The sequence below is a fragment of the Ranitomeya imitator genome, chromosome 4 (genome assembly GCF_032444005.1).
Source record: "Ranitomeya imitator isolate aRanImi1 chromosome 4, aRanImi1.pri, whole genome shotgun sequence".
Taxonomy (NCBI): Eukaryota; Metazoa; Chordata; class Amphibia; order Anura; family Dendrobatidae; genus Ranitomeya; species Ranitomeya imitator.
The window spans coordinates 725,180,775-725,202,154 of record NC_091285.1 but is presented as its reverse complement, the minus strand read 5'-3'; the positions used below and the strand labels follow the sequence as shown (position 1 = coordinate 725,202,154).

The 21,380-nt window shown below is 46.6% G+C and overlaps 1 long non-coding RNA gene across 1 annotated transcript; it reads left to right on the top strand.

Annotated features, from left to right (window-relative positions):
• The first annotated feature begins 13,330 nt into the window (after positions 1-13,330).
• On the top strand, positions 13,331-17,358 carry LOC138674407 (uncharacterized). Its single transcript, XR_011320612.1, has 3 exons — positions 13,331-14,251; positions 14,332-14,488; positions 14,611-17,358. It is a non-coding gene; the product is annotated as an uncharacterized lncRNA (long non-coding RNA).
• Positions 17,359-21,380: the final 4,022 nt, after the last annotated feature.

Below are 21,380 nucleotides of genomic sequence, written 5' to 3'. Positions count from 1 at the left end.
CGTAGCCACCCAGAGGTAAAGAGGGAGGAACAGACCAAACAGGCTAAGGAAAAAAAATGGCTCAAAATCTTTCCACCCTTCTTCTGAGATGCAATTAACTCATTGTTGGCCAGTTGTACTGTTATGATCTGGTGGCCTTGGAGCAGCATGAGACGTACTCTGGAGAAGGTGGTCCCTGTACTGACCGCAAACCCTGAACCTAGCAGCGCAACTAAAAGTAGCCGTGGGGGGTACCTAACTCTCCCTAGACCCCTCGGCACAGCCTAAGATCTAACTACCCCTAAAGACAGAAACAGGAAACCTATCTTGCCTCAGAGAAAATCCCCAAAGGATAGATAGCCCCCCACAAATATTGACGGTGAGAGGAGAGGGAAATAACGTACGCAGATATGAAATCAGATTTTAGCATAGGAGGCCATACTAGCTAAAAAGAAAGGATAGAACAGAGTACTATGCGGTCAGTATAAAAACACTAGAAAATATCCACCGCAGAAAGTACGGATCACCACATCTGACTAAAGACATGGGGGGTATATCTGCATCTCCAGAGAAATAGCTAGGCTGCAAAAAATCCTTCACAGACCAAGCTGGACAAGACAAAAACATGAAAATGCACAGAACTATAAGGTCCACTGCAGGTGGACAGCAAAAACAAAGCCAGGACTTATCTTTGTAGAAAAACACAGCAAACTGGAGAGACCAGCAGGGAAGTGAATCCTTCAAGAACAATGGACAACTGGCACTGACCAAAGGATCCAGCAAAGCTACTGTATATACCCCAGTCAGTTTTGCAATTAGTAGATACACCTGTCCACTCCTGCAGTCCAGACACAACTGCATTACCCTCTACAACCACCGGAGGGAGCCCAAAAGCTGAATTCACAACACACATGATACTTTTTATACATGTTGTCCTACTCCAAGCTATTCAGGCATGAGACCCAACTACCAGTTAAGTAAATCAGGTGATTTCATCTCTGTAATGAGGAGGGGAGTTGTCTAATGACATCAACACCCTATAAGGTGTGCTTAATTATTAGGCAACTTCCTTTCCTTTGGCAAAATGGGTCAGAAGAGAGCTGTGACGGCTCTGAAAAGTCCAAAATTGTGAGATGTCTTGCAGAGGTATGCAGCCGTCTTGAAATTGCCAAACTTTTGAAGCGTGATCACCGAACAATCAAGCTTTTATTGGCAAATAGCCAACAGGGTCGCAAGAAGCGTGTTGGGCAAAAAAAGGCGCAAAATAACTGCCCATGAATTGAGGAAAATCAAGCGTGAAGCTGCCAAGATGCCATTTGCCACCAGTTTTGCCATATTTCAGAGCTGCAACATTACTGGAGTAACAAAAAGCACAAGGTGTGCGATACTCAGGGACATGGCCAAGGTAAGGAAGGCTGAAAAACGACCACCTCTGAACAAGAAACATAAGATAAAACGTCAAGACTGGGCCAAGAAATATCTGAAGACTGACTTTTCAAAGGTTTTATGGACTGTTGAAATGAGTGACTCTTGATGGGCCAGATGGATGGACCAGAGGCCGGATCAGTAAAGGGCAGAGAGCTCCACTCCGACTCAGACGCCAGCAAGGTGGAGGTGGAGGACTGGTATGGGCTGGGATCACCAAATATGAACTAGTGGGACCTTTTCAGGTTGAGGATGGAGTGAAGCTCAACTCCCAGACCTACTGCCAGTTTCTTGAAGACAACTTCTTCAAGCAGTGGTCCAGGAAGAAGTCGGTATCTGTTATGAACTGGTGGTTTAGGAGCAACATGGGACGAGCTCTGAAGGAAGTGGTACCTGTACTGACCGCAGTCCCTAAGCTCAACACCACACTAGAAGTAGCCGTGGGATGCTCCTGTCACTCCCTAGGCACCTCGTCACAGCCTGAGAAATAACTACCCCTAAAGATAGAAACAGGAAAACTATCTTGCCTCAGAGAAAATCCCCAAAGGATAGATTAGCCCCCCACAAGTAATGACTGTGAGTGGAGAGGGAAAAGACATACACAGAATGAAACCAGGATGTAGCACAGGAGGCCAGTCTAGCTAGATAGATAGTGTCGGGGTCGTCACGACAATACCCTTCCTTCACCAGTCATTCCAAATCAGAATAAAAGCATGTTGGTACCGGATAAGAATGAGTCAGACACAATGCTGGTTCAAACTCATTGCATGCTCGTGTGTAACGTCACAGCAACAACTGAACTTTATTTCCTGATACACAATATTACATGATCTATTGGGGGAAGGTGTGCAGAGGGCGGGGATAGGCGGGGGTTAAGCAATGTATCTAGTATTCAGTCCTTCTGGTTGGCTCTGACGTCATCTGATGAATCTTCCTTTGTCCACATCTTGTCCACATCGCTTTAAGTATCATTTCAAGAGAAATGATACTTGTCCTTCTGGAATGTGTAACTTGTTCCTTCAGCCGAGTGAAAGTGGGGCAAAGGTGAATACTGGCAGCCATCTTAAATACAATTACATATGCATTAGCAAGCGAAGGGGAAAAACTTATTGTTTCACAGCATAAGAATACATAAAGTACAAAAGAGTATAAAGACATATATTTTTACCTTGACAATCCCCCCTAAACACTAAGTTTTTCCCTAAAAAGAAAGATCCTTCGAGACTGTCCATGTGATGGGGAAAGGGGAGGTGGATTTCTTCATCCAGACACCTCAGAAGCTCTCCCCTTGCGAGAGGCCACCAGGCAGCTGAACCCTTCACTAGGTTCACATGGAGTTCTCCTGCTGTCCCTAAACTAAATCTCTTAGCAACATCTGAAAATTGGGGGTTTTGTCTAACATCTTGAGGGGGACGTACTTGGGGATTTCCCCTGGATCAGTGCCATTGTACTCTAGTGGGTCTACTTCTTGGTTGAGGAAGGTGCCAGTCAGAGTTGCCTCAGTGATAACCTTTTTATACAGGGGAATAACACAACAGAGAATTATCGATCCAACTACAAGAAGGGCAATCAGTACTAGACAAGCTCGTTGAAAGAATCCTTTGAGCCCACCCAACCAACCGGAAAAGAAAGATGTGTCTACTCCAGCATTAGATTTTAATTCTGCTGCTAACCCATTTATCTTCTTAAGGGCTATCATGGTCTTTCCATTTACCCCAGAGTTCTGAGGGATATAGGTACAACATTCCTCTCCCACCATCCCACAGACTCCTCCTTTCTCAGCTAAGATCATATCAAGGGCTAGTCGGTTTTGGAGGGTCATTCTAGTGTTAGGGCTCAATTCCTCAACTATACCTTGGAAGGCATCACAGGTAAAATTGACAAACCTTTGTTCACTGTAATATATGTAATTGATCCAATCAACATTTTTATTAATCTGCACTTGTGGATTAAAGAAGCAAAGCTAGCATAGATCTGGTTCTGGGCTTTAAATTGGTCAGGCACCCCCCTTGGCACTCCAATGCCATCGACATATACCAATGGATCTTCTTCATAACTCATATGGAGCTGATCGAGACTTCTCCTCTTTCTGGTATATTCATCAGGTATCTCCGGATCCCAAGGTAAAATCTTGAACTGCACAGCTAGTTTAACAAGGGTACATTGACCTGTCCATGCATTAGGCAACCTAGGACGGAGCTTACCATCTCCACATAACCAATAAATGTCGTACATGTACTGTGTATGATTAGCTAGCAAATCAGTATCTAGGGAACTGTTCTCTTTGCAGAAACCTGTCTCGAAGACCCCTACTGGTGTACCTGTAGTGTCGTGGGAATTATAGCATGTATAATTATCAGCTAACACAGTTATCCCTCCTGGGACCTTTAGTTTAGGTGCTTCATGAATTAGTGGGACACAATCTGAGCAATCAGTGGGCTTTAGACCCTTCAACAGATTCATAACACAGGCAGTGGTATTGTCATCAGGAAAAAAACAATGCATGTGTGTATAGATATATATTCGCTGCAGCACAAGCAATACATCCTACAGAGATATTCTGGACTCTTACATTGTATCTTACCCATTCTAACCATAAATTTGTCCTTGGGGCTGTTTGTGTTTCTATGGAGAAGACTTCTTGCCAACTAAGACCTGGAATGGGGATTACTTTGTTAACTATATTTTGCAAACGTTCACCTGGGCCTGTTTTAGCTGTACTGGTAACGGGGGCCTTGGTTGGTCTGAGGCTAATATCCTGGAGCTGTATATGGCCTAAATTCCCATAGTATCCACTATTAAACACATTATGAAAATATCTTCTCAGTACAATTGTTATCTCTGGTAACACATATATAATACTGGATAATTCCCTCTACCACCCGCTGAGTCTCGGGGCACTTGACTACATCGCAGAAATCAAATCACCAGATATTTACCGGGGCCATTAGGTTTATCCAGAGAATAGTAGCACCGGAATTCTTATTTACAATAGGGGCCGAGGAGGTAGGGATGAGGATGACCCCTGGCCCTAGGACCAAAAACAACAACAACATTTTTCTTTAATCACTGCTGCGACTAGGCGCTGTTCCGGTCTCTTTTACAGTGTGAAGCGTGGATCCAGGTGCTCTTTCCTTCAAGTTTTACTGACATAGCTTTTCACGACCATAAGACCACCAGACTTCAAGTTGTGACCAATATCGGTTTCTACTGAATCTGGAAGGAAAGAAGAAACTAAAACATGGGTGTTAGCAACATTTCTACTAAACTGAATAACATTTTGAACAGCACGGTCAGTTTCCTCTATAACTACTGAGACTTGAAAATTTGCAACTGAGAACCTAGCACCAAACAATATCTCATATGGGGACAGGCCATGTTTTGCAATAGGGGTAGCACGAATATATATAAGAGCCCTGGCCATGGAGCCATAGTCTCCTGCATCATTTTGGTCAATTGTCCCTTCAGTGTGCCGTTCAGCCTCTTAACTTTCCTACTAGATTGTGGATGGTACGGAGTATGGAGGGCTACAGTGGATCCAAGCATTGTCAGAACCTCCTGATACACGAGAAGAAAAGGCCGGGCCTTGGTCACTTTCATCGACTTCTGGAACACCATATCTGCATATAACTTCCATCACCAGTTTCTTTGCTGTGGTCTTTGCAGTCACGTTGGTAACGGGGAATGCTTCTGGCCAACTGTAGAACATGTCGACAACCACCAGACAATATTCATACCTTCCAGACTTCGGCAACGTGATGAGGTCCACCTGGAGCCTTTGGAAAGGATAGTCGGGCTTAGCAAGATACTTCGGGGGTACACGTTGAAGTTGACCGGGATTGCAGATCTGACAGATACCTCGATATGTGGGCCCATGCGCCCACGTGGCAATAGCAGGGTACATCCGCTTAGGAAGACACACAAGTTGGTCCTTTTTCCAGCGACCATTGTCCATACGTGCTCCATCAGCTTTCCACTGCTTCACTTCTTCCTTTGGAGACATTCTCTGCATCGTCATTAAGCGGTCTTGCGGGGTCCGGCAGAAAACCTCAGTCTGTCGTAGATCATCAGGTTCCTGTAAAGTCAGTGTTTCTTGTAACTGTTTACGCAGAGAGCGTGTGGTAACCATAGCTGGTATGGTCAGTTCAACGGGTAGGAGAGCAGCAGCTTTTGCTTGCATATCCGCAAAGGTGTTACCAACAGTCTGTGGACTGTTCCATAGTACCATGCTCCTTAACTTTGATAATGGCCACCTGGGTAGGTAATTTGATTGAGTCCATAAGGGCTTTAACAGCTTCAACATTCTTCACTGAGTCCCGGCGGTAGTAACAAACCCTCGATTGGCCCATAGGGCTCCGAAATCATGAGCAATACCAAATGCATACTGTGAGTCCGTGTATATATTAGCCCGCCTGTCTTTGGCCAGAACACATGCAGTAGACAGATCCCGAAATTCTGCTTCTTGTGCTGACAGGGAGGGAGGGAGTGCAGCTGCGTGCACTACAGTATCTTCCGTAGTAACAGCGTATCCAGTGTGAAATCTGCCAAAATCATCAGCATATCTTGAACAGTCTTTCAGGGCTTTGTAGAGAGGTAGCATTATGCGGGATGCATCCGGTATCCACTAACAACAATAAGTACATAGTCCAAGGAAACGCTGGAGCTCAGTCTCATCCTTTATAGCTGACGGCTATTTTTCTTTCTTCTGTGAGGTGTCTGGCACCCTGAAGGAGATAGTGACCCAAAAATATCACTTGACCAAGGCAGAACCGAAGTTTCGAGGCCGAAACCTGACAGTTCAGATCTGCCAGATACTTGCGAAAACTAACAGTGGCAACAATGGCTTCCTGCTCTGTCTGTGCACACAACAAAAAACAAAAAATTACCCACATACTGAAGCAGCGTGACATAAGGATATTCTAACTGCCAGGGTTAGAGACACTATCCCCCCTATTTTTTTTTTTTTTTACAAACTGATTGGGAAAGGGCATGTAAGATACACATCTCATTATGTTCATCTGCATAGGGGTTATATAACATAAATACCATCTGACCATCATCTTGGCTCACCAACTCTCTAGGTCTGCTCAGGTGCACTTATACGTCCATCATATTGTCTTTGTCTGTAAAATGGGAAAGGTTTGTTCTCAGGGTCAGCCAATTATTTTAGCGTAGCTAGCTAGTCAGAGGGCTTCCAGGGATAATACTCCTGTATCTGTCTTACACTACCTGATATAGTTGGTTCTCTGGTGGTGGGGGTGACTAGATGACCGGTTGGGGGTGACATGACATGCTGGTCTACAGCTCCTTCCCAAAAGGATTACTGTCAGCTTACTCCCAAAAGTTAATGTCCCCACTAACCACAATCCTGTGTCAGCTTCTTATGTCACTACATGTGATCTTATCTGGACAGGAATCAGTGTAATTCACTTAGGTTGGGTTGCAGCACAGTTTATACAAGTATTTCTCCAGTCTGGGTTTGTCTGACCGCAATATTTACAAGTCCATCTATCTTGTCTTGGTCTGAGAATTAACATAGCGAGGGAGATTTCCAGACACAGGGTTAAAATGAATATTGGAATATGAGACTAGATTTGTGTAAGGGAGGGGGAGCTGGAGCTGAAGTCTTCTGCTTCTTGGGCCACTGATAAGGAAGCGAGCTGCGAGCTGTGTCCTTGAAGCTGCACGCTGCGGTGGTGGGGGCTGAGAGTAGTGGGGCTAGAGAGCGAGTGAGGATCGCTGCAGCTGCTGATACAGACTGGGTTAAGTTCTTCTGGAAACTTTGGCCCCCCTTTCTCTGGCCCGCAGCACAAAGAGGAAAAAATCACAAACAATTCGCGCAGGGTTCGTAGCCCTCCCATCAGCTACGAACACAGAAATAAGAATTTACAGCATTCCTCAACACAAAAGAAAACAATAACGCAGCGGTTTGACCCCTCCCATTGGGTGTCTCGGAAAACCACACAGAGCAACGAAATACAGCAGTTCTCAGACTTAATTAATTTCTACAAAACTTTCACACAATTCATATACCAAAACACCTTAGAAAAACCAATGATTGAGATATTTTATAACCAAACACGGGCTCTGCATCCTTTCATCTTTCCTCTCCATCAACCTTTTTCCATTCCTCGTTCTTTAAACCTCGCGCAACTCGCAGATGAGCTTGCGCTTGTTCTAACAGTCCTTTATCTTTCAACATTCTTGACTGCCTTCTTGCCCTCCCGTGACTCTACTATTGTCTTGACTTCCACAGCATCCTCACTTAACTCGTGGGGCACGGACTTCTTCTGCCATAAGAGACGCAACATGACTCACAGAATACTACGCCCTTCTGCAGTAGGCCGCTGACATCGATAACAACACTGGTTTCCCATCGAAAAAAAAACACGGAGCCTTGCGTTCGACGTGTTGTCCCTAACCCCATGAACACCAGTGATTATGTGATGTGCTGCTGCAGTGCAGTATAGAGCAATCTCCACCAGGGGGTGCTGGCTAAGGAAAAGAGGTTGCACACACAGCACAGCAACACTGAACAACAACACAGGTGTCACAGGTAATGAAAGGGACATGAAACAAGCCAAGGTCATACACGGAGATAGCAGCGCGGTACAGAAGGGGCGAGCAGAGAATCGTCGGGGACAAGCAAGATGTCAGAACCTACCGGGAACGTGGTAACCAAAACGTGAGACAGCGACGGAGTCGGGGTACAGGCCAAAGGTCAGAACAAGTCATAAACGGGTGTAGCAGGCAGAGGCAAACAGGAACACATTAACAGGGATCAGGTCAGGAGCTCAAACCTTGCAGCATGAACTATAGCTGACACTGGCCCAATGGCTACAGAGGACTTAAATAGTTCAGCCAGCTCCAGGGTGAGGCAGAGAGGATTAACTCCCACATGACCAGTCCAGAGACAAGAGCTGAACATAATCTCAGAACTGGATCATGACAGTACCCTCCTCTCAATGGGGGGCCACTGGACCCCCAGGCTTCTCTGGATAACGAGCATGAAAGGCCCGGACCAGCCGATCTGCATGGACCAAACGTGCTGGCACCCACGACCGCTCCTCAGGACCGTAACCCCTCCAATGGACCAAGTACTGTAGTGAACGGCGGAGCATACGAGAATCCACCACCCGTTCCACCTCATACTCGGTCTGGCCATCAACCACAACAGGCGGAGGGTGCGCTGGAGAATCACCTGAGGAAGGCACTGACGGTTTCAGAAGCGCCTTATGGAATACATTGGGGATCCGCAACGACGGAGGCAAGCATAGACGGAAGGACACAGGATTAACCACCTCCAAAATTTCATAAGGGCCAATAAACTTGGGACCCAGCTTAGCAGAGGGAATCCTCAATCTAATATTCTTAGTGGATAACCATACCTTATCCCCCAGCTGGTAAGTCGGCCCCACAGAACGTCGTTTATCGGCAAAAAATTTATACTTGCCCTGAGCCTCCCCAATGTTTCTCTGAACCTCCCTCCAGATCTCTCCTAACCGCAGAAAGGCTGAATCAGACCCTGGACACCCCGAATCCAGCCGGGAAAACTCACCAAAGTGAGGGTGAAACCCATAGTTGCAAAAGAACGGGGACGTACCAGTGGACTGATTGACACGATTATTAAAAGCAAATTCCGCCATGGGTAACGCAGAGCACCAATCATCCTGTCTGGACATAGCAAGACATCGCAATATCTGCTCCAAAGACTGATTGGTCCTCTCAGTCTGACCGTTGGTCTCGGGATGGTAGGCCGAAGAAAAGGACAGACTGATACCCAGCCTTTTACAAAAAGCCCTCCAAAATTTTGCCACAAATTGCACTCCTCTATCAGACACCACACTGACAGGCACACCATGCAATCGGACCACATGCTCCATGAATAGTTTTGATAGTGTCTCAGCATTAGGGAGACCCGCTAAAGGTACAAAATGTGCCTGCTTACTGAACCTATCAACAACTACCCAGATAACGGTTTTGCCATGAGAGTTGGGAAGATCAGTGATAAAATCCATGGACAGGTGAGTCCACGGTCTATCTGGAATTGGCAGTGGTACCAATTCCCCGGCTGGCCGGTTACGGGAGGTTTTAGCGCGAGCACAAGTTTCACAGGAAGACACAAACCCAATGACGTCAGAAGTCAACGAAGGCCACCAAAACAGCCTAGTGATGGCTTTACGTGTGGCCGAGATTCCAGGATGCCCACTAAGAGCCGAGTCATGGAACTCCCGAAGCACCCTTAACCGATACTGGACAGGTACAAAGAGCTTATCATTAGGTACGGACGAGGGAGCAAGAGATTGGGCTTCACGAATCTCTCGCTCCAATACTGATGACACCGCAGCCACCACCACTCCACGCTGGAGAATGGAGGAAGGAGGTTCAGGTGGTGAAACTGGGTCCAAACTACGAGATAAGGCATCAGCCTTCACATTCTTGGACCCTGGTCTGAAAGTAATAGAAAACTGAAATCGGGAAAAGAAAAGTGACCACCTAGCTTGTCTCGCGGTCAACCGTTTAGCAGATTCGATGTAAGACAGATTCTTGTGATCAGTAATGACAGTAATATGATGGGCAGCTCCCTCCAAAAAATGCATCCATTCTTCAAATGCTAATTTAATGGCCAACAGCTCCCGATTACCCACATCATAATTCCTCTCAGCAGAGGAAAATTTTCTCGAAAAGAAGGCACAAGGTCTTAAGTTAGTCAACGTGGTGGGCCCTTGGGATAACACAGCCCCTACTCCTACCTCCGAGGCGTCCACCTCTACGATAAATGGTTTAGACAAATCTGGTTGAACCAGTACAGGAGCAGTCATGAAACAATTCTTCAAAGAAGAAAATTCCCCCAAAGCTGCAGTTGACCAGTTTTTGAGATCTGCCCCCTTCCGAGTTAAATCTGTGAGGGGTTTGACCACCTGAGAAACCCCCTTGATGAATTTTCTATAATAATTAGCAAAACCCAGAAAACGCTGAAGACCCTTGAGATCTCTGGGTTGCACCCAATCCACAATAGCCTGTACCTTCCTAGGGTCCATACGAAACCCCTTAGCTGACAAAATGACCCCTAGAAAGGATAATTCCTGAGCAAAAAATGTACATTTCTCTGGTTTAGCAAATAGTGAGTTCTCCCTAAGCCTCAGAAGAACTGCACGGAGGTGGTCCATGTGACTCTGTTTGTCGGAAGAATATATGAGGATGTCATCCAAATAAATTACCATAAAACGCCCAATAAAATCTGAGAAAACATGATTCATGAAATTCTGAAACACAGCTGGTGCGTTAGTCAGGCCAAAGGGCATAACCAAATTTTCAAACAAACCTTCAGAGGTGAGAAAAGCAGTTTTCCATTCATCCCCCTCCCGCATACGGATGAGATTGTATGCCCCCCTGAGGTCCAACTTAGAGAACCACCTGGCCCCCGACAATTGGTTATACAAATCGGGGATAAGTGGGAGAGGATAAGTATTTCTTATGGTGATTTTATTAAGTTCTCGAAAATCGAGGCATGGGCGTAAACCACCATCCTTTTTCTTCACGAAAAAGAACCCTGCAGCCACAGGAGAGACAGACGGCCGAATGTGCCCTTTGCGGAGACTATCGGAGATATACTCCTTCATGGCAGCCCGCTCAGGGGCAGAGAGATTGTACAGACAGGCTTTGGGCAATTTGGCACCAGGAACAAGATCAACAGCACAATCGAATGGGCGGTGTGGTGGCAGAACCTCAGCCTCCTTTTCGGAGAACACATCCTCAAAGTCCTTCAGGTACTCCGGAATACCCTCCAGACTGACGGATGACACAGATACAGAAGCAAGACATTTCTTAGAACAATTGGGACCCCATTTAACAATGTCCCGGGATTCCCAGTTTATAACAGGATTATGTGATTGCAACCAGGGAAGCCCCAACACCAGTCCCGCAGGCAGATTGTCCATAACAAAACATGAAATACGTTCTTGGTGTATAGCACTCACTTTAAGGAGAAACTCTTCAGAAATCATTTTGATGACATTCATAGCCAGTGGTGTTTTGTCAATGGCAACAACATGAATAGGAGTCTCCAGTCTAACTGTCCCTAACTTACACCTGGATACCAAGTCAGAGTTAATAAAGTTCATGGACGACCCGCTATCCACGAAGGCAGAAGTGGACACGGAGCCACTCCCACAACAAAGTTCCACTTCCAACAAAATTTTTGAAAATGCCAAAAAAGGTACCTGAGAGTCGGGGTGACTACCACGACAATCACCCAGACTCAGCCGCTTGTAGGTTGGTGGACAGGAGGAGCAGTCTTTTTTCCAATGTCCAGGATCTCCACAGTAGAAACACAACTTTGCTTCAAACCGTCGTCTCCTCTCCTTCTCCTTGAGATTGGCAACTCCCACCTCCATAGGTTCAGATGGGGATGAAACAGGACCAGCAGGAAAAAACGGACCCTTTCGCTGTGCAATACCTCTCTCCCTCAACCTCCGATCCATGCGGATAGCCTGAGTCATGGTCTCCTCCAATGAGCTGGGAGGTGGATGAAAGGCCAGAGCGTCCTTCAGGTAATCCGCCAGTCCACTCCTGAACAGACCACTAAGCGCAGAGTCATCCCAGGACACCTCAGTGGACCATCGGCGGAACTCGGAGCTGTACCACTCAGCTGAGCGCTCCCCCTGAACAAGACCCATAATAGTGTCCTCTGCCAACCTGACACGGTCCGGTTCGTCATAGATAAGTCCTAGGGCCTCAAAGAACCTATCTACTGACATACGTTCAGGAGCAGTGAGGGGCAGTGAGAAAGCCCAAGATTGAGGACCCTGCCTAAGTAAGGAAATAATAACCCCTACCCGCTGAGTCTCATTCCCAGACGATAGAGGTCTAAGGGAAAACAATAACTTACAGCTTTCCCTGAACAGGTGAAATTTATCTTTTTCGCCAGAAAAAGTGTCAGGAAGCTGAACCAAGGGTTCGGCAGAATGCAAAGCAACCTCTACAGACTCACCAGGTTGACTAACAGCAAGGGGGGTGGTTCCCTGCATGGTCAGAACAGTCTCTGTCAGTTCTTTTTGTAAGAGAGCATGAGACGTGACAAGGGCCCGATGTTCCACCAAAAAATCCCGCACCATCTGTGTCAAACTGGACACTTGATCCACCAGGTTACAAAGCGGATCCATGACCAGAGAAAGAAAAAAAAAAAAATGACAAAATCCCCTTTAAATGTCTGGTCAGCTATAATGTGAAGTGCTGCTGCAGTGCAGTATGGAGCAATCTCCACCAGGGGGTGCTGGATAAGGAAAGGAGGCTGCACACACAGCGCAGCAACACTGAGCAACAACACAGGTGTCACAGGTAATAAAAGGGACATGAAACAAGCCAAGGTCATACACGGAGATAGCAGCGCGGTACAGAAGGGGCGAGCAGAGAATCGTCGGGGACAAGCAAGATGTCAGAACCTACCGGGAACGTGGTAACCAAAACGTGAGACAGCGACGGAGTCGGGGTACAGGCCAAAGGTCAGAACAAGTCATAAACGGGTGTAGGCAGGCAGAGGCAAACAGGAACACATTAACAGGGATCAGGTCAGGAGCTCAAACCTTGCAGCATGAACTATAGCTGACACTGGCCCAATGGCTACAGAGGACTTAAATAGTTCAGCCAGCTCCAGGGTGAGGCAACAGTGGTTTACCCCCACATATGGGGTATCGGCGTATTCAGGAGAAATTACATAACAAAATTTATGGTTACATTTCTGTTTTTACACTTGTGAAAATAAAAAAAATGGTTCTGAATTAAGATGTTTGCAAAAAAAAGTTAAATGTTCATTTTTTCCTTCCACATTGTTTCAGTTCCTGTGAAGCACGTAAAGGGTTAATAAACTTCTTGAATGTGGTTTTGAGAACCTTGAGGGGTGTAGTTTTTAGAATGGTGTCACACTTCGTTATTTTCTATCATGTAGACCCCTCAAAATGACTTCAAATGTGATGTGGTCCCTAAAAAAAATGGTGTTGTAAAAATGAGAAATTGCTGGTCAACTTTTAACCCTTATAACTCCCTAACAAAAAAAAATTTTGTTTCCAAAATTGTGCTGATGTAAAGTAGACATGTGGGAAATGTTATTTATTAACTATTTTTCGTGGCATATCTCTCTGATTTAAGGGCATAAAAATACAAAGTTTGAAAATTGCAAAATTTTAAAAATTTTCGCCATATTTCCGTTTTTTTCATAAATAATCGCAAGTAATATCAAAGAAATGTTACCACTAACATGACGTACAATATGTCGCGAAAAAACAATCTCAGAATCAGTGGGATCCGTTGAAGCGTTCCAGAGTTATAACCTCATAAAGTGACAGTGGTCAGAATTGCAAAAATTGGCTCGGTCATTAAGTACCAAATTGGCTCTGTCACTAAGGGGTTAAAGATATCAAAATGTACACAACACATAAAAAGGCAAACTACAAGCACATCATTTTTATGTTATTTTTCTTCTAGAGTTCGGATTCTGGTGCTCGATCCAGAGGTCCTCCGAGTGGCTCCCAGGGTGGTCAGCGTGAGAGTGCGGGCGGCCGTCTTCGTGTAAGCAGCTTTTTTTTTTTAATTATGCCGTTTTGAATCTAATTTTATTTTTCTGCCTTTTTTTTATAACAGGCTTCACAGCGTGCTCCTGATTCGGACGGTGAGGTCGGCCTCAATATTGACCTCCTCATCGATCTGATCCGAGACAGGGAGCCGCTGTGGAACATAGGTGACCACCGCCATGCTGATGTCATAGTGACCCGTCGACTCTGGGAGCAAGTCTGCCAACAGCTGGTAGACAACTGGGAGGACCTCGATGTTCGGGCCCAGAATCAAGCACGTAAGTATGAACAGTTCAGTTAAGTTGATGGATTCAAAGTAGGTTATCTTAACCAATTTGCGTTTCTCCTTTTTTAACAGGTGAGAGGATTGTCATGCGGTGGCGGTCTATCAGGGATCGCTTTAAGAAGGAGTTCAACAAAGAGATGCGGGCCCCGAGTGGTTCTAGAGGATGCAGGAGCAAATACAAATAAGCCCAAGCCCTGTTGTTCCTCAGGACAACGATGGTGACCCGAAGGTAAATATTACTCACTACATGTAATAACCAATGTTTTACATGTCTAACCCTCTTTTGCTGTTTCAGCAAGGGCCATGTAATATCAGTATATTAATTATTTATTTTTTCTCTTTGTTCCACAGCCCAGTCGGGAGCACTCGGGAGCCTGCAGCTGAGTTGAACCCTTCTGGGGCGATCCCTCAGGAGTCCGCCACCGAGGGACACTTCGACAGTCCCGGCCCCTCTGCATCTTCCCACTTTGCACCTTCCCAGCCTTCCCACACATCTGATCCCTCTGTCCCATCCACCAGCGCTGCAGCATCCTGGCCAGTTCCATTGCATGTAGCTGCTGGTGAGGATATAGCGTTTCCTGTACCCCACCCCTCTGCTGCTGCCACCTCTAGTGGCTTTGGGGCGGCAGCATCAGGGGGGTCAGGTACAGAGCTATGCGCCCGAGTTCTTGCACCTGAATGCATCCTTCCAGAACTGACTCAAAGTTTTGTCTGAACAAATGGCTGCAGGTTTTAATTTAATAACTAAAAGCATTCTCGAGTTGCATACACTTCTGCTACGGATGCATTCAGAGGCAAGTCAGTCACCGAACCACATTTTTTTCTGGTCGGTATTCGAGCTCATGGATAAGCTATCAACTGAGCAGCAGATGCAAGTACTGGAAGCCTGCCAGTCTACTCTAGCGCTCGCTGCTTCCCAAGCCACCACACCTGCCCCCCTTCCTGCACCTGCCCCCTTCAGCCACTGTCCCTCACTACAGCCACTACCATCCTACCAGCATCCTGCCCGTGCCCCGTCCCAGCAACCTCACCATTACCAACATGGTGCCCGTGCCCCGTCCCACCATCCAGACCACTACCAGCATTCCACCCGTACCCCGTCCCACCATCCAGACCACTACCAGCATTCCGCCCATACCCGTCCCACCATCCAGACCACTACCAGCATCGTGCCCGTGCCCCATTCCACCATCCAGACCACTACCTGCATTCCGCCCATACCCGTCCCACCATCCAGACCAGTATGAACATCCCACCCCATACCAGTTCCCAACAACATCTTCTGCGCCTCCTCTCCCTGCCCACTACCACCAGCCACCTTCACCCGCCATGTCACTATCCCAACCCTCTTCTCCACCTGTCACGATATGGTATGAAATATCATAAGTAGTTCTCTTGCTAGCCTGCGTGGGCTAAGCCCCCCTTCTTGGAGTGATGCTGCAACAGTTTGTAGCTTCAAATTCCTGACTTTCAACTCCCAAGCCCCCTTCCCTTTCATTCAGCCAAGAGCTGCTTTGCCAATGTACTGGGGGAGTTTTATGGCCGAAAGGTATTTACGACGGCATTTCCTGCCGTGTAAGCTCTTGTCCAGCTATACGTGAACTAGAAACTTCTAAAATACATGAAAGTCCTTTGTTTAGTTTTTGTACGATTTTATGCGGTTTGACGTTACGAATACGAAAATATATATTGTTAGAGTCCATCGGAGGTTCTATACATCGCTCGAAACACGGGCTTCTAACTCCATCTGGTAAAGAAGCAGGGTTTTCTCTGTAAATATGTATCCCAGATAGGACATATTTGATCTCATTAGAATGCTCACGTTAATCCGAGATGAATGATGGGTTTGTTATGACTATGACATGTTTTGTAGCGGAGTTATCGAAAGTAGATATAGATTAGGATAAAATTAGTTAACTGAAGAGGTAGGAGGGACGAGGTGATCCAACCCCTTTCTGGGATGTTACAGGCTGTGCTATAACTGTCTGCCCACATCCCCAGCTCATCCTTCTTGTCCTATTTTCCTGGAAGAGCTGAGCACATCCCATGAACTGGGACATATGGAAAACTGCACTAGCCTGGGTGCCTGCCATGCTTTGAACATGTGAGTGTTAGCTTTTCTCCTTTATTCCCTTTATGTTCTAATTACCGTGTACATATTTGCAATTGTCTCATTTGTAACATCTTTGCAAAATATTTTGATAAAACACTGCCTGAAACTTTTGATGGGGTATATTATTTAATACTAGTTCTTTCTCCTGTTCTAAACCGTACCCTAAGTCTCTTGAAGGGAAAATACGCTACTGTTGTGTTGGGTTAGCTTCGGACCCGTTTAATCGAAGCTGGTGGCAGCATACATTTTGTACTGGGTAGTTGGGTGGCGTTATAGCGACTGCGGCGTTGATAATTATTGATCCTGCCTAAGTGGGAGTAGTTTATCGCGTCGCTGCAGCGTGCCCAATAGCCAGTACATAGCAGGCAGCTTTTCGGGCGACCAATTACCCAGGGTGCAGTACCTAATCTGACCTGAGAGTAAGGGGGGCGCCAGAGAGCTGCAAGTGTTAAGTGGAACTGTAAGCGGGATATACATAAATCCCTGCAGTTTGTGGTATATTGAAAAGCAGTGGGATACCTAAAATAAGCCCCTGCTGTAAACTAAGAGGTCAATAGCCTTGTGTGTGGTTTTTCATCACATCGTGGAGTGGAGGGATAACTAAGATAAGCCCCCCTGCACATGTGATAGCCGTCTGTTGGCCTAAAGTCACCTCGATCCGTGACGTAGGGGTGACGGTCACGGTGGGAATCCTGACAAATTGGTGGCAGCGGTCAGGGGAATCCTGACACCACCGATCACCGCTTCTGCCTCCCAATCCATCAGCTACACCCCTCCATCATACCAAATTCCTAACCCAACTCCCAGTTTCCTGTCCACCCGTTCACTTGTTTTCTCCACCCCTTCACCGCTACCTACTGATCCTTCCCCACCACCACCACATTCCTCTCTCCACACTCCCACTGTCAAAGTGTCCCTATCGGATAGCCCCTCCAGCAATATCTCCACCCCAACTTATTCAAACTTATAAAAGTTTTTTTGTTCAGCCAAATACAAGTTTATTTTTGTTTTGTAAAAAAAAAATGTGTAATAAAACTGTTGTTTAAAGCAAATTTGTATTTTCTTTATAAGGTTAACACTTGGGTTAAACAAGGTTTATTGGTTAGAGGTAAAATACTTTGGGTACAACCCAAACAAGTACACAAATTGGGTAATTAAAGGTTTAATACTTTGGTGTGAACACAAACAGGTACACAACTTGAGTACAATATGGTAAAATACGGTTACAAGGTCCAAGACAAATTGTTCAGACTCTCTCATCCTGCCAGTGTATTCTTCCTTCAGGTGAAATAAAGTATTCTGCGAATTGGTCCCTCATTCGGGAAACTGCCGCAGAACTTCCATACATAATGTTGTTATAATCAGCCAAGGTGGTTTCTTCAGAGTGGTCTTGAATGGAAATCTGTTCCTTGCATATCACATAACTGTGCAGGACAACACACGTCTTCACCACCTCGTCAACAGTCTCAGTCTTCAAGTTTATAGCTGTCAGTAGAACTCTCCATTTGGCGGTCAAAATCCCAAAAGCGCACTCCACCATTCTCCGTGCGCGTGTGAGGCGGTAGTTAAAAATTCTTTCAGTTTTCGTTAATCCTCTGCTGGAGTATTGTTTCAACAGGTGTTCTGATAGTTGGATGGCTTCATCCTCAACACAAACAAAAGGCATTGGTGGCCCAGAGGTTTGAGGCAGTGGTGTGGGGGGGGGAATTGAAAGGTGTTTTCATACAGATGATGCCCCATTTCAGACAGTTTGAATACTTGGGAATCATTTGAGCGGCCATACGCCCCAATATCCACCGCTACAAATTTGTACTCTGCATCGGCGATGGCCATCAGCACAATGGAAAAGTATTTTCGGCGAGACACCAGAATTTCACCAGACACCAGAATTTCGGCATTGCGGCGAGACACCAGAATCGGCATGGCGCGAAAAACCTGATGTTTGAAAGTAGCCTAAGAGTCCCTCCTTCATAAATGAAACAAGATGGGTCTGCTTATGTGTCACACACCACATTGCCAGCTAGGGGGGTTACATGTTACAGTGACATTTCCCAGTGAATGCATTTGTAGTGGTTGAAAGCAATGTAAAAGTTGAAAAACGCTTCAAAAACGCTGCGTCTGAACTAAGCCTAATTGGGGAGGAACATTTCGGTCTGGGGTTAAATATTTGGCCTTACAAGCAAGTCATTAACCTGCAAAGGATGGACCTTACCTACATATTTCCCAGCAAAATCTGTTTTGGTTTTGTTTTAGGCTGTGTTCACACGTTGCGGTTTTTTCGCGTTTTTTTCGCGGTTTTTCCCGATAACGCTATAAAACCACAAAAAAAACGCATACAATAAGCATCCCATCATTTAGAATGAATTCCGCATGTTTTGTGCACATGATGCGTTTTTTTCCGCGAAAAAAAACGCATCGCGGCAAAAAACAGCATGTTCATTAATTTTCCGTTTTTTTTTTGCGGATTTCCCACTCCAAAATGCATTGGGAATTGTCCGGAAAAAACCGCGTCAAAACCGCGGCAAAAATGCGTCAAAACCGCGGCAAAATCACGGCAAAAACGCATGCGGTTTTCTTGCGGATTTCTTGCAGAAAATGTCCGGAATTCTCAGGAATTTTCTGCAAGAAATCCTGAACGTGTGCACATAGCCTTAGTGTGTTTGTGGCACCAGGAAAAATGGCATGAATCTCGGAAAAAAACGATTACAGCTGTGAACTAGGAGTCAGGAATGCTTCCAGGGGCGATCCCCATGATGTTCCTGTGTCATTTGAGCAGTGTTTCCATCATTTTCAGATGTTTTTAGACCTTAAAAGGACCCCCGGGGGGATCGCGGTAAAAATACTCGGGCCTCCCATAGACTTACATTGGGCTCAGGGCCGGACTGGCCATCGGGCACTTCTGGCAAATGCCAGAAGGGCCGGTACCAGTCGTGGGCCACTCGATCCGCCTCCCCCCGCCACCGCTGACTCACCCCCCTGCTGTCACATTCAACTATACCGGCGTCTATGACGCCGGTACAGTTGAATGCAATGATGGAGGAGAGAGCGTTTACAGACACTCCCTCTCCCATCATTCCCCGCTCTGCCTCTGACACTGCGGGTGCGCGATGATGTCATATCATCGCGCACCTGCTGTGTCCCGAGCAGACTACAGCTGCTGAGACAGGAGCAGGAAGCAACGCGGGGCACGAGGAAAGGTGAGGAGAATGTTTTTGTTTTTTTGCTGGACTGTGGGGACATTCTCGGGGGGAGGAGGAGAGATGTGGGCTGTGCTGGATATACCACTGTGCGGGCTGTGCTGGATATACCACTGTGCGGGCTGTGCTGGATATACCACTGTGCGGGCTGTGCTGGATATACCACTGTGCGGGCTGTGCTGGATATACCACTGTGCGGGCTGTGCTGGATATACCACTGTGCGGGATGTGCTGGATGTACCACTGTGCAGGCTGTGCTGGATATACCACTGTGTGGGCTGTGCTGCCTATACCACTGTGCGGGCTGTGCTGGATATACCACTGTGCGGGCTGTGCTGGATATACCACTGTGCGGGCTGTGCTGGATATACCACTGTGCGGGCTGTGCTGGATATACCACTGTGCGGGCTGTGCTGGATATACCACTGTGCGGGCTGTGCTGGATATACCACTGTGCGGGCTGTGCTGGATATACCACTGTGCGGGCTGTTATGACCTGGTGGTTAGGAGCACCCAGAATGACCTGATAGTTAAACCACATACAGGACGAACTCTGGGATGTGGGAACTCTGCTGACCGCAAGCCCTAATCCTATCACACACACTAGAAATAGCCGTGGAGCGCTCCTGACCAGACCTACGCGCCTCGTCACAGCCTAAGGGCTATCTAGCCCTAGAGAAGGAAAATAAAGCCTACCTTGCCTCAGAGAAATTCCCCAAAGGTAAAGGAAGCCCCCCACATATATTGACTGTGAGTAAAGATGAAAGTCACAAACGCAGAAATGAAACAGGTTTCAGCACAGGGAGGCCAGACTAACTAAATAGACAGAGGATAGGAAAGGTAACTTTGCGATCAGCACAAAAACCTACAAAAGACCACGCAGAGTGTGCAAAAAAAAACTCCGCACCGACTCACGATGCGGAAGGGGCCACTCTGCATCCCAGAGCTTCCAGCTAGCAAGACAAAATCATGATAACCAGCTGGACAAGAAAACAGTGAACAAATAAAGACTATCAGGAACTTAGCTTCTGCAGGAGAAGGCAGGTCACCAGAGAGATCCAGGAGCAAACTGAACAAATGCAAAAACATTGACAGCTGGCATGGAGTAACGATCTGAGAGGAGTTAAATAGAACAGCCAACCAAAGGATAAACCACGTCACCTGTGTAAGGAACCTCAGAAGCCGCAGCTTCACTCATAGCCACCAGAGGGAGCCCATAGACGGAACTCGCCGAAGTACCATTCACGACCACAGGAGGGAGCTTGACAACAGAATTCACAACAGTACCCCCCCTTGAGGAGGGGTCACCGAACCCTCACCAGAGCCCCCAGGCCGACCAGGATGAACCAAATGAAAGGCACGAACAAGATCGGCAGCATGAACATCAGAGGCAAAAACCCAGGAATTATCTTCCTGACCATAACCCTTCCACTTGACCAGGTACTGGAGTTTCGTCTCGAAACACGAGAATCCAAAATCTTCTCCACCACATACTCCAACTCCCCCTCGACCAACACCGGGGCAGGAGGATCAACGGAGGGAACCATAGGCGCCACGTATCTCCGCAACAACGACCTATGGAACACATTATGGATGGCAAAAGAAGCTGGAAGGTCCAAACGAAATGACACAGGATTAAGAACTTCAGAAATCTTATATGGCCCAATGAAACGAGGCTTAAACTTAGGAGAGGAAACCTTCATAGGAATATAACGAGACAACCAAACCAAATCCCCAACACGAAGTCGGGGACCAACACAACGCCGGCGGTTAGCGAAACGTTGAGCCTTCTCCTGGGACAATGTCAAATT